Raw genomic sequence first — 13497 nt, forward strand, 5'->3', positions numbered from 1 at the left:
TAGTGAGTGAGTGATAACCTTGGAAATATGCATTAACCAATTCATCAAGTCCCCGGACGTGCACCAATCCGATGTACACAATTGATATGTTCAATCACTATCAGCGACCGGCAGTGATATGATGTACTTTTATCTTGCTCGTGTCCTTCAAGGTTACACATATTGGACTTTAAAGATAATGCTAACTGCTGGAGATGTCAAGGCTCTTGATGGACCCTGGTCCACGCTCTCTGGAAGCGCCTTCTAATTTAAACCAGTCTATTAAAGAGGTCAGTACTACTGATCTCTATTCCTGTCCTTGACGGTAGTTGACCCCCTGAATGGGTCCCACAGTGATTGGCCCAGGCTAGTCTCCAGTATCATGGTCCAGGAAAATGAAACATTTTGGAGTTGAGACCATGCCTGGGTTACCAAGTGACAAATTGGCAGTTGTTCCTTTTCGTGGAAGAACGTTACACAATTCTGAGAATATGGGAGTAATAGGGAGTTGATTAGAGGCCGGCAGTTCATTTTCGGTAGGTTAATGTGGCCATTCAGGGGAGAATTATATATTTTAAAAGAAATCCATCACTTTGGGCATTATCCCAGATCGTCATTCGAGAGCCAAGTCCACTTTGCTTTGCTTTGCTGTGAAAAGTTGCAAATGGATTAACTGTGTCTGTCCTCCTGTGTTTCTTTCTCTGCCCCTAATTTATCTCTCACACTATCCACATACAAAACATACAAACATACAAAGAAGCTTTAAGGTTAAATCTCTTGGAACATGGTGCACATATTTTTTATTTATTCACAAACTATTTGTAATGCCCTGCACTTCAATACAATTGACGGACAGTCATGTCACAAAAAAGTCGATAGGGTTTTCCCGCCTTCTGCAAATCTGAGGGAGTGCTTTTTGTGCCTTACTTCGTTATTCTCGTATTATAAAATTTAACTCAAAGTAAGCCACATCTCTTCCACCTGCCATGGCCTCTGTAGGTACCACCGTAGCCTAACACTGAGCCTGGGAGAACCCTATACTACTCCTCCTGAAGTAGGATAGGCCAATTGATCGATATTGGGGCGGTATCTGTTAGATAACAGATAAGATCAAAGTATGTTCATAGTGATGACTGCCAAATCCCCAATGACGAGGCAGAATGAATGGCTCTAGTCAGAAACTAAGGTTGCGTTCCGAATCGCATACTCTTTCTTTTTTCTATTCTACATACTACATCCGACGATAAAAAGAATCTAGTTAGGATGCAGTAGGCATACTATTGGGACATACTTTACTCTCTTATTTCATCATAACATTGCGCCTTGATCTTGCCTCTTGCTTTTATATCCGTCGCATCCCCGTTTGTTTTCATATGGAGGCTTCGTCGGTGTGACGTCACTTCACGTGCGCACTGGATTGTGGGTCAGAATCGCCCAAATAGGATGCACTTTTCAACACTAACAATCTTGGCCGCATGAAGTAGGACATCCGGGTACTTCTAACCATCCTAAATCTGGCCACAAGAATCGGGACATCCGAAATCTTTTTTCTACATACTATATAGTAGAAAGTATGCGATTCGGAACGCAACCTAAGACTCCCTTCATTCCCTTCATCCATCATGCAACCATCCATGCCTGGGAACACCTGCACAGCTCTACATGGCCCGCTACCCAGAACACAGGTCCAAGCTCTTGTCCAAAAGCCGAATCATGATGAGAAGCATCAAAATGAGTTATGGCCGTCGACATAAAGGAGACCCCCTGACAACAGATGGCAGTCTTTGGATCATCGCACCCACATTAACCTTCCTGTGAAGGGATCAGGCGAAAAGCTCACTCTCACAAGGGAGTTGGGTCATTGTTCTAAAAATATCTCTTCAGGTTTTTTGGAGGGCACAGAAGGAGCCATGGGTTGAGTCGCTCCAGTGGCACGAAAGCTCTTCTGGGCTTGGCAATCCTCAAAAATGAGCAACAGACAGGCAATTGGCAGCGGCAGTGATCTTATCCCTGTGGATGCTCTGTAACTCACACCTGAGGGGAAAGGTTAGCGTGGTTGAACTCTATCGGGTTGATTACTGTGACAGAGGCAGAGGTAATTAATTTAATACAGTTTAATTATGTTGAGTAGGATTCAATTACTTTGTTAACACTGGTTTACTGGCTATGTTGCCATGTTGCGGTTTTGGAAGCGGTTCTGGAAATGAACACTTTTAAAGACCTTTGCCGGTCATTAAGGATGTACAGCCAAAAAGTCATTTGAGAGGAGAGGGGCGATCTGTTTGATAATTCATCCGGAAAAATATATTTTTTTTTCTTTATCACTGATAATGAAAGTCATTAAAGTTGCATTTTTGTGACATTCGTTTCTGTCTTTGAAATAAGCCTGAAAGAACTACAGTTTGATTTGAACAAAGTGATTTAAAAAACCATCGACCTTCACACTGTGAAAACAGATGGGTCCAATTGCTTTACTAATTTAAAGTATTCATACAGCACAGTGACTATCTTGCCATACCTTTGACATATCTTCCAATCCAGCATTAACAAATTGAGAACTTTCAACACGTAACAGTAAGATTGATTTAAATCAAAAGTAAAATTCATGACTTTTCCTCGTGTGTTAAGTATCCCACTCTTTATGTGGCGGCTTGATCACGACTATACAATGAAACAGTCCTTACAATGAAACAGTCCTTACAATGAAACAGTCCTTTCCAAAACCTATCTCAACTTTCAAGGTGAGCTACGTGTTGACTGTCCATTGTTGAAACGCTATCGAGTCTTTTTTTCAACGACTGCATTCATCAGTATAAGCTTTCAGTCATTTGAAATACAGCTTGACTGCGTTCTATGCAAGGTGTTTAATTGTCTGCTCTCTAAGTGCCCTCTTGGCATTTTATTGAACTAATTTATTCTGAATGGAAACTCTTGAGGGTATAAAGCCATCTGTTTGACATTGCCAGCTGGACCATGTCCGATAAGAGGCATTTTTTTTACAGTGAGGTTAAGCTTCAGGGTTTAAAAATACACAATGCAGCCAGGATGGTATACGTGTGGACGTTTAGAATCGAAGGAGGTATGAAAAGTTATTCTAAATGAAGGAGAACCTGCTGAATGTTCACTGATCAGGTCATAAATTATTATCTCAATCTTGGCGTCCTTAACTAAAGACCACAGAGTGTTTGGCGGAATCAATAATCGTTAGAGTGCAGGAAGAGATGCTTTAAAACAGATGAGATAACAGCTGAACACCTGATAGAAGATGGAGAGAAATTGTGCAATGCCAATGAATAAATTATTGCTTTTTCTCTCTTTTTTTTTTTTTTACTGCAAGGTCAGCTCTAGTGCTTGGCTTCTCTAGGGAAACCTCCGCCTCCGACACATGAGCTTACACACACACACACACACACACACACACACACACACACACACACACAAAAGCAGTCCCACACACTGGTCAATCACAAGCACCCCACCAACGCATGCATCCCTGCAAATGTCTTCCTTTACGGAAATGCATCTCAGAACTGAAGAGTATGCACATGGGCCTGCATATGGAAATATGCCGAGCGATTTCAAATGTACATGCCACCTGTATCTATAGGGAGAAGAGATGCATGTGTGCGTGAAGACACACGTCCAGAATCCATGCTTTCTCATAGCCCGATGTGTTAGAATGAGTAGCGAGTTATACAAAGGGCACCTTTACAGTGAGTCTCTTGACCTGTGCATGTGGGAAGCTGTTTGCTGTGGGAGAGGAGGAGATTCGAGGGTGAACACGGCTCTCAGAAAACATAGAGGAGACCGCCAACAGAATTGCACAATGCAGTAACAAAACACGTATACAGTGCTGGTTTTTCCCAATCTTGCTGGCACAACATTTTTTACCTTACAGTTATAGACAACTTCACTCAAATCTCACAGGTTTTTAAAGGGTTGATGGGAGTGTACGAGTGTAAGACTCATGCCTTGGGTTTCACTGAATCTACTTCACGCTACATAAATGCTCACATGAATTTCCTCAAACTCAATCGGAAGGACGGAGAAAGATTAAACTTTTTTGGATTATTTATTGTGTGCTGAGCAGACACGCCGGGAGTTATTTATTTGCCGACCATCAAAAACATTTATGAGTCTGTTTCAGCAGTATGCTCTAAACAAGAAGTCATAAATCTCCCCGTGTATCATCTCCTCTCTCCCTCCCACTCCCCCGTTGAGCTGCCTCCACCTTGCCATCCCTCCATCCACCTCCTCTCATTTCTCATTTTTCAGTGGCGCTCATCACCCGCGTAAGTGCCTGCGCTCATAAACATTCTCCATCAATTTCAAATTCATCAAGCCTGATTGCATTCTTTGCGGAAGGGAGAAAAAAAAGGGAGTTGGCTCCGTTTGATTTGGTGTTGCCTCTTTAACAGCGAAAATGAAAAAAAAATAAAAAAATAATGTCCTTGATGCAGCAATTGTGGAAAAAGGAGTAGGATAGTCTGTGGCCAAAAGGGGTTGAAAAGGATTTATAAGAGGTGCCACACAGTTTTCAGGATGAAACTGCACTTCACATAGTGTAGTCGTTCATTTGTCAGATAAGTATTTCCTCTCCAATTAAACGTTGCACAGCATGCCTGTCTGATGCACAGTGTGATAGTCCTGGAGGGTTTGTCTAAACCACTGAAAGAGATCTAGCAGTTTGCCTCTCAGTCCCTCAGCATGTGTGTTCCAGTCAGAAATCTGTGTTATCTCCACAAGGTGGTGTCATGCTCATTAGCTAAACGCTGCAGCTCACTTTCACAGTTGATCTCACACTTGTACTGTAGTTACACGTTGGAGTTGTGTGAGTGCACATTACTTCTCCCTTTGCAACATCTACAATGCATGATGAAGAAGTGTAAAGTAGACATGCGGTTAACTGTAATTGATCAAAAACAACAAAAAAAGATTGTAATAAATGTGCATGTGTGTTTTTATTAATTCTCATCACAGTTGGTTTAAACCAGGGGTTCTCAAACTTTTGATAGCTGAGGGCCAATTTAGGAACCCAACATTGGACCGAGGGCCGCCGAAGGAAAATAATTGAAAAAACTGAAATAATTTCAATGGCCAGCGTCTTTGCGTCTGGCCCCTCATTTTGGATCATTTCCACCAACCGGCCCCCATTCAAAACTAATTGAATAGCTCTGGTCTAGAGGTTAGGGAAGTAACATATACCTGATAAATAGAGGAGTCAGGTGTTCAAAAGTAAAGGTGTTTATTGCCAAGCCCTATAGCTTCAGGGAGACCCATTGGCCAATACAACAAACAAAAAACGTTCCCTGTCTTTAAACAAAAAGGTCCTTTCTAAAGGTAAATGAAAATACAAGTGCTGATCCTCCCTAGCCACAATCAAAAAAGGATAAAAGGGGGAATAAACAAAAGGGCAGGCTTCCCCTACACGGCTTCCTGGCTCACCACAGAATTAGGATACGACAGGACAGAACTGCTGAGCAGTTGATAGCGGTAGTACAACCAGGTGGCAGACGACAGCAGGCCACCGCAGACAGCGTTCAGTGAAGAGCAGCACATGGGACTGGTAGCAGAGCAGAGAGCAGAGAGGAGAGAGAGCAACTGCCATGCAGCTCCTCTTTTAACCCATTGATGACTATGGCAATCTAGGATGCATGTCCTTAATGCCTGAGGGTTTTCTGAAAAAATAGTACGAATTGTCAAGTCTACCAAAACCTTAATATCTAAGCCTGTGTAGCACATAGAAACATGAAATAAAATACATTTAAAAGTTAAGGTTCACAGGTTTTATTTAAACATGCTCCCTTAGCGCTTACAAACCAACAAATATTTCTAAAAATCGTCAAAATTAGATGAATTAGAAAATTATTAAATATTGTTAATAAATAGATGCAATGTGTTGTGTGATTTTCGTCAGTAGTCTATAGTAGACCTTGATTCTGCGCACCAAACGCCACTAACTGTTCTGTCGCCGACACTGCCGGCGTATTTTTTTTATTATTTTGTTTTATTTTTTTATTTTTTTGATTGACATGATTTTCGGCAAACCACACAACTTTTGGGTAGTCACGTGGTCTTAAAAAAATCAACAAAACCCACCTCATGTGTATTTGAACCAATGACAGTGCATTCTATGCTGGGAATGCCATGAAAATTAGATAAAGTAATAATGCTGCGCGACGCAGCATCAGGCAGGAGAGCCAATGTGGCATCGCGCAGCAGCCGTCATCAATGGGTTAAGCAAGCAGCCCCTTGATTAGTTCTCCAGGTGTGCCTCGTTTAGGAGCAGCAGAGGTAGTGGAGTGGAGGAGGGTGGAGCCGAGTATCTAGAGGCAGCATATACAAGAGTCTATTAGAAAATACATGGGAATGTAACAACACTATACATTGGAAATAAACAGGGTGGCCTATCAGCAGTCAACTAGGCAGATAGTTCCATGGCTATCAGCAGCTAGCTAACGTTAGCTTGTTAGCTAAACTTTAGGCAAAAGAGTTAGAAACCAGATAATGTTAGCATCCTTCCTTAGACACTTGACCTAATCTAATTCACCTTTAAGGTGAGAAAGTGCATCGTATTGGGCTTGACAAGCTCACTATCTAACAACTTACATTGGGACCATTACACTGCCTGCTGCACTGCGAGAGGCTGACCAGCCGCCTGCAACGAGAGGCAGAGGCCAGCCGAACGTCAAGTTTAAGATGGTACGGTCCACTGTAGGGGTGTTATTATTAATAATTGGGGAATGAATATAAACAATTAGGAGATATATTTAAGTGTGTCGACCCCTGTACTGTTTTTACTGTTACGGGGGACGCATCCCCTCCGTGCGTTTCAATTAAAATATAAAATATAAATTCTAAACCAGTAATTCCCAGCGGGTGTTCAAAAACAAATGAGTGATTATGCATTACAATTACAAGTAAACCGATGTAATCTCTAGTGACGCGTTGACCTGGTGGTTAGCTCTAGACGTGGCAGAGTTTACCCAGGCGTGTCACCCTTGGTGTCAGTGTTAACAAGCTTTGTCTGGGCCAAGCAAGTGGAACTAACCATGACTGATGATCACGGCTTACTGATCCACAACCAGTGTCTGCAGGGGGCATGAAGCTATTACAGTAACATTGGATTGGCTTACAAGTATGTGACCATGTACACTTTGCCAAAAAAAAACTAAAGAACCCAAAGTCTTTCAGATGCACTTTTATTTGAAGCAACTGCAATAGGACATAAGGTGTTTCCTTATCGCTCTATTAGACACTCAAGGGAAGCGTAAAAAAGTGTTAAGAGAGTGAAAACAGGCCAAGAGCAGATTGCACTACATCTGCCCAGGTACAAACTTATCCTAATGTATCAAACTGAGCCAAGAGCTAGGGGTAAAATGTCTGCAATAATTAATATCCCATGAGATCTGAGAAAAATACAGTTTAATAACATTGCAAATTGTTAGATTCTAAATTGCATTACACACAAATTGTACAATATGCCTAAAATTTCCAAAATAATGTATAAATAGATGACCAAAAAAGAGCATAGCATAATTTTATGATAGCTTATGATATGTTATGAGTTTCCACTCACACTAATGAATACTCAAGCATGCATATTTCTTCATCATGCATGCATAGCATCTACATGAAGCAAAGTAGTACTTACAGTTACACAAGATCGTCGGTTAGGTCTAATATGTTGCTAATCCTAATACATCTGCTAAATGTGTAATTTGTGTTAAAGTTGGTGATGGTACATTGACTTCCACTTGGTTGATTGCTTTTGAGTAGCTGGTGTTACTAAATGCAGGGCTCAGTGTTTCTGACAATTGCAACCCTGCAAAAATATGTTATTTCACAGATGTTTTCTGTTGCCGACACGGTATCGCATGCGAGCTGCGATGAACGAGGAGAGACCTGCCAGGTGGACGGCTGAAGTGTAAAGTCAGTGTTAATGATCAGCAGAGAGCGGAGCACTGACAGATGGAAGAACACTGTTAAAGAGGATTAGAGGTTCGCCTCGGGGGAAGTGGTCCTGAAGGTACGCACACGGATTGAGCAGAGACAGTGCATTGATCGCTTCACTCCTGCCCTGGAATTATTGCTGATCTTCGTGACTGGAGAACATACGTAGCTTATCATGAAGATAATACATTTTTATTTTATATTATTTTTTTTTTCAAGAGTTCAATTTATGATATAAGCAGGGCAACTCTAGCACATGTGAAAAGTATATTGGGTTTGAATATATGGCACAAATTCATACCAATATCGAGCTGCTTACACACAAAAAAAGCCACAAAGAAATTTAAGAAATTAAAAAAGAATTTAATTGAATACTAGGAAATACAATGCTCCACTAACAAGTGTGCGAGAGCATGGCCTTACAAGTTGAGCAGATGGTGTGTTACTGGGATGGGATAGAAATGAAACTGTGTCTGACCTGACAAGCAGCAGCAGCAGCCTGTGTAGCTCATGATTGTTTTTCCAATTTGACCTGTGCGAATCCACGCAGATAATCACAGGCTCCAGGATCAAGGATTTAGACCTCAGGGGAGTTCCAGCAGTCGTAATGCTCACAACGGTATAGTCTCAAGACAAACACTCACCTCAGCTTAGCTAGCTCAAAGCAGCTGGGGCTCGGAGAGATGGAAAAGAAAGGTCAGAAAGCAAGTCTCCTGGAGGAAAAGACTATCATCTCTCTTACTGTTAAGACTCATGTATATTACAGCGCTGACTTCTCAGCCTGTCACGCTCAAATAGTTTTAAGATTATCGTGTTATGCTGTCAGAATAACTTGTTGTGCCACAAGGGAAACATTTCAAAGGGTTAGGCCCAGAAATATCCGTCTTTACATATAATTCAGTGCAGAAAGCCGCAGTAGCAGAAACTATAGTCCCACTTCTGAAACACTGTCAGTTTTTCATCATATCTGCCCAATTCCTGGTCTGGGGACAACTCACAGATTGCTCATAGGGGGCAAGAAACTGTAAAAATATAGAGCAAAACATAATGTGGTAAATAAACCAACCAGCAAGTCCCAACAAGCACACAGGAGTGTTTAGTGATGTTGTAAAGTTTATCTTTGGACCAGCTCCCCTTGGCTACCAGTGTTTGAGCTAACATGGATGAGTGACCTTTGCCCATTTCTATGTAAAAAATGCACGCACGCTCTTCTTGAGCCGGGGAGTAAAGCAACGAGCTAAAATTTTTAAATGTTGAACTATTCCTTTAATAATATAAGTCTTTCAGTTGAAACTGGACATGTACTACTTAGTAACTACTGTATCACTTATTTTTGTACACACATGTGAATCAATGCGTAAAATAGTTTTAATTCACAACACAAATGGTAACTTCAAAGTGCTGCTTAAAACCGAGTACAAAAGTTGATCAGATAGAAATCTGCACACAAGTCCAATACTGATACACAGACTGCAAAACACTGTCATCGTAGAGCAGAGCAGTTGTTAGAAATGTGTTATTCATTAAATTCACCTGAAGACAAAGCAAGATCATAACAGGGATACTGAGAAACTGATGTTTCAAGGTGTGAGACGCCAACGTGGCTGTATGGTGTCTCTCCTGGGCAGACACAGCAAACACTAAAATCCCTGACATTTATAATCTATCGGATGTCTTGTGTAAACACCAACATTTCAATGTGTTAATGGCCCTGAGGAAATAAAATGTATAAAGGCAAAAAAGGAGAGCATTAAAATGTGCCTCCAAATCTCAGTAAATGCATAAAATAATGCCTTTGAGCTCATGTGTATGCTCGGGAAAAAAAATAATCCCCAGTATGACTAAAGGGATAAACTAAGCAAACATATCTATATTGAAATTTGCATCCTCACTTACGAGTGATGAACAATGTCTGACAGGCTTTTCAGTGTCAGGCAGGATAATCACTCAAACAAGCTTAACCACATTTTGTTGGATCATGTTGATTTGAATGGATGGGAAAGTGACTTTAATTTGATTATAATTCAGTGATGGTTCGTGTAAAAAATTCCCAAAAATGCTGAGTACACATTATGTTCAGCAGACAGCAGGGTACAAATAGAGTGTCAAAAAACAGCCTCACAGCACAGTCCCCGAGGACACCACCACTCTTAAGAGGTAACCTCATTAAAGAGTGATGGGACACCAACGCAGTACCACATGTTACCTAGCGCACACACATACACACTCATACACACCACTTACACATTTTTAGAACTTCTGATTGACAGCTTTGCAGGTAAAGCACTCTGCATAACTCTGCTGTTGACAGCCACATTTTATTTTTTACAGCAACACATTAACCTGTCCTTTTGACACTGTGTGTAAACCAATAAGAGGCTTTCACCTGCAACAAGCACAACATTTCTATTAGCTCTTATGGGCGACACGCATCACAAATGTTCCTTCATTTTGCCTCAGGATGTTCTTTTACCAACAAAACACTCAATATGTAAATATGGGCGAATGTGTAAAATTGGAAAATAGAGTTTTTTTTACGTGTATTAGTAATAGAGGTATCAAATGGATGGGTGGGCCTATTTGGAAGGACGTAAGAAATAACTTTTTTTTTCATGCAGTGGGCGATTCTGGCAGTGTGCAGTTTGCCCTCTGCATAATGGCATCAATGTATAATTCAGTCCCCAGTAGCCCTTTCCAGTAGCGGAAGCTCAGTAAGCGACATCGTGCGACAGCTGCAGTCGAGTCATAATGGTCACCTCAGTGCTTAATACACATGCCCTCCATCTGCGCAAAAACACAATATTCAAATCAAATTGTCCTTATATAGCCATTATACAGGGGCACTCACAAAGTCAATCTCTGAAATAAATTCAATCAAAACACTCTCAGGCTCATCAATTGGTCTTCGTCACCCTCTCATCTCTCCTCCTATATCTGCCTTATGCTTTGGATTATGACCAACGGCTAATTACCAGCACAAACACAGCCATATTGTTCTGTGGGTACAACTTGTTCATCTAATAAAACCTCGGCCAGGCAATTCATCAAACTCAGCTTGAGATAATGGTGCCATTGTGACCATGACTCCGCTTCTGCAGCATGTGTGGCTTTTACGCAAATATTGCCTGGACTATGGCACATCTCAAAGATAACATAGGAGCACAATAACCGGGCAAATATTAGTTTTGGGATTTTAGATGTATGCCAGGTACGTACTCATGATCTGACTAAAGTATACCTGGTGACATTTATAATGATGGATATTTTTTGCTGTTTGGCAGCTAAATATAACTCTTAACATTTCATGAAAATCAGGATAGTGTTTGCTCATTTGTGGACTTAATTAATCAATTGCAGTACAGCGGCAATTAATCAGACCTGTATCAGGAGTCACAGTTCATTCTAAGTGTTTCCAATCAGAGCTTAGAATCAGGTTTATTTGGTATCTTTCAGACATTACAAATGACAACAAAAGGTCTACCAAAATGGAATCAAATTTAAACTGAGTCAACAGCCACGCTAGCAGCTCCCTGAGGCTATACCAAGGCACAGCAGTGCTTTGAGCAAAAGGCTCACAGTATGTCAACATGCAAACCTGCTCACAATACTCAACGTATGACCAGATGATGGGGAAAATGAACCACTGTTCAAACTTTCGTTGCAATAAATTCATTAGTATTTAGAATAATTCAGCTCGGACATACAGTATAGTGGCGGTGTAAGCAACTGCCAGGCCATCATCCCAAAGAGATGAAAATACAGTATGCTCTTCTCCTGCCGTTCTTACACAGAGCGGCTAATCTATTTAAAGTGATAGCCTTGCAATGCCTTATAAAATTAAAATTTTCAAAATGAAGAAAAACAAACAAAATCAGGTTGTGAAGACCAGTCTATGACCGCAGATGATGCTTTATTCCCCTGACGATGATGCCGGTAGAACGTCTAGTATAATCCTTGGTTAATGATATACCTTATCTGATAATCCTTTTTTGACAAGGATTCTCTGTGGGATATTCATTAATCCTCACCATCAACAAGGAGGTCTTAGAAGGCATCTTGACTCTATCTTGTCAAGAGTCACTTGCGTGAGAAGAAAAAAACAGTGGAACAGGCTTCATGCCAGACAAAGGCAGTAAAGGAAATAGTAGTGATGAATAGTATACAGTGTGTGTGTGTGTGTGTGTGTGTGTGTGTTCTTCTTCTTCGTTTTGTTGAAAATGTCAGGGAGCCCTTTTCCTTTACAAATACTAAAACGAATAATAAGGTCAGCCCTTAAAACCTAAAATGAGGACTGTTTTGGACATGAAAGTATGCTCTAGTTCCTCTATTGGAAAGAAAGTGTCAAGTTTGTTAATGAGCAGAGTATTTAATTTTTTTAAATTTTAGCCACTATTGTGCAAAAAATTAAAAAACACTTTACACATTGTCTGTATCTTATTCCACCCTAATACAGTTTCATTCATCCATCACATTAACTAAAACGTAGTATGAGAGAGAATGGAATATCATGTTTTTTGCTTAATGTATTTCTGCAGGCAAATGTACTATCACATTACAACATGGGCTTGCCTTCTTCTCTGTGAAAACATCACGCGAGTCATTTGGTCACAAGGGGCAGCATCTTTTCTGCATTAGGAGACAGACTGGGTAGTAGCTGGCTCACCACACTATTTAAAGCCATTTTGCAGTGGTGAGGACACCATCCTGGTTGCTCAGCTCAACACCAATATCAAACACACACACAGTAAGTACGCCATCTCTTCAACTTTATCTCCAATGTTTAAACTTTTACCGCTTATTTATCAGAGACTATAGAGGTAAATGAAAATATAATTGGATACTGACAAAAACATTTTTTATTGTGGATATCATCGAAAGTTTTGTCCGGTGTTTTACTTTATGATGTCGACTTCATTCAAAATATTTGATGTGCTGTTGCTGGATGAGAATCAGTTATTTGCATGGTGTTAGTTAAAGTACACCCAACTGGTGTTCACAGTGAGAGCAGATACAAACTATTTTGATTATGTCCTTTGTGCATTTGAGTTCATAATGTATTTATTAATAAGTAGCTCAAGTTTAATAGTCACTTAGGTTATTATTATGCTACATGATCATAATCAAATATTCCACTGGGAAATTTTAAATGAGATCATTTGCGGAAAAAAAAATCTTTCCCTGATTAAGTATCCTATTAAACTCTGAGGTCATTGTGGATATTCTAACGAATTAATTTATTTAATTTTATTGCAAACAGTTATTACTGTATACTGAATACAAGCAATGTCAAACTTTGTAAAATGTATTCATATTATAGACTGTATTTATATTCTACAAGTTGTTTTTCAACTGTTTGGGAAATGTGTTTACCAGGGGGCCATTAGTGCACTTCCTGTTAACGTATACTCTGCAACCAGATGAGTGGTAGATTCAATTACGAAAAAAAACCATCACGTTTATTAACCATTGCTGCTCGGAAATTATGGAGAATGATGACATCATTATAGAAATGACATATTCGGAAAGGGAAAATAAATGAGGATGCAATGCATTGGCAGAGAAGGT

The sequence above is a fragment of the Ammodytes marinus genome, assembly GCF_949987685.1.
Source record: "Ammodytes marinus genome assembly, chromosome: 21".
NCBI classification, from domain to species: Eukaryota; Metazoa; Chordata; class Actinopteri; order Uranoscopiformes; family Ammodytidae; genus Ammodytes; species Ammodytes marinus.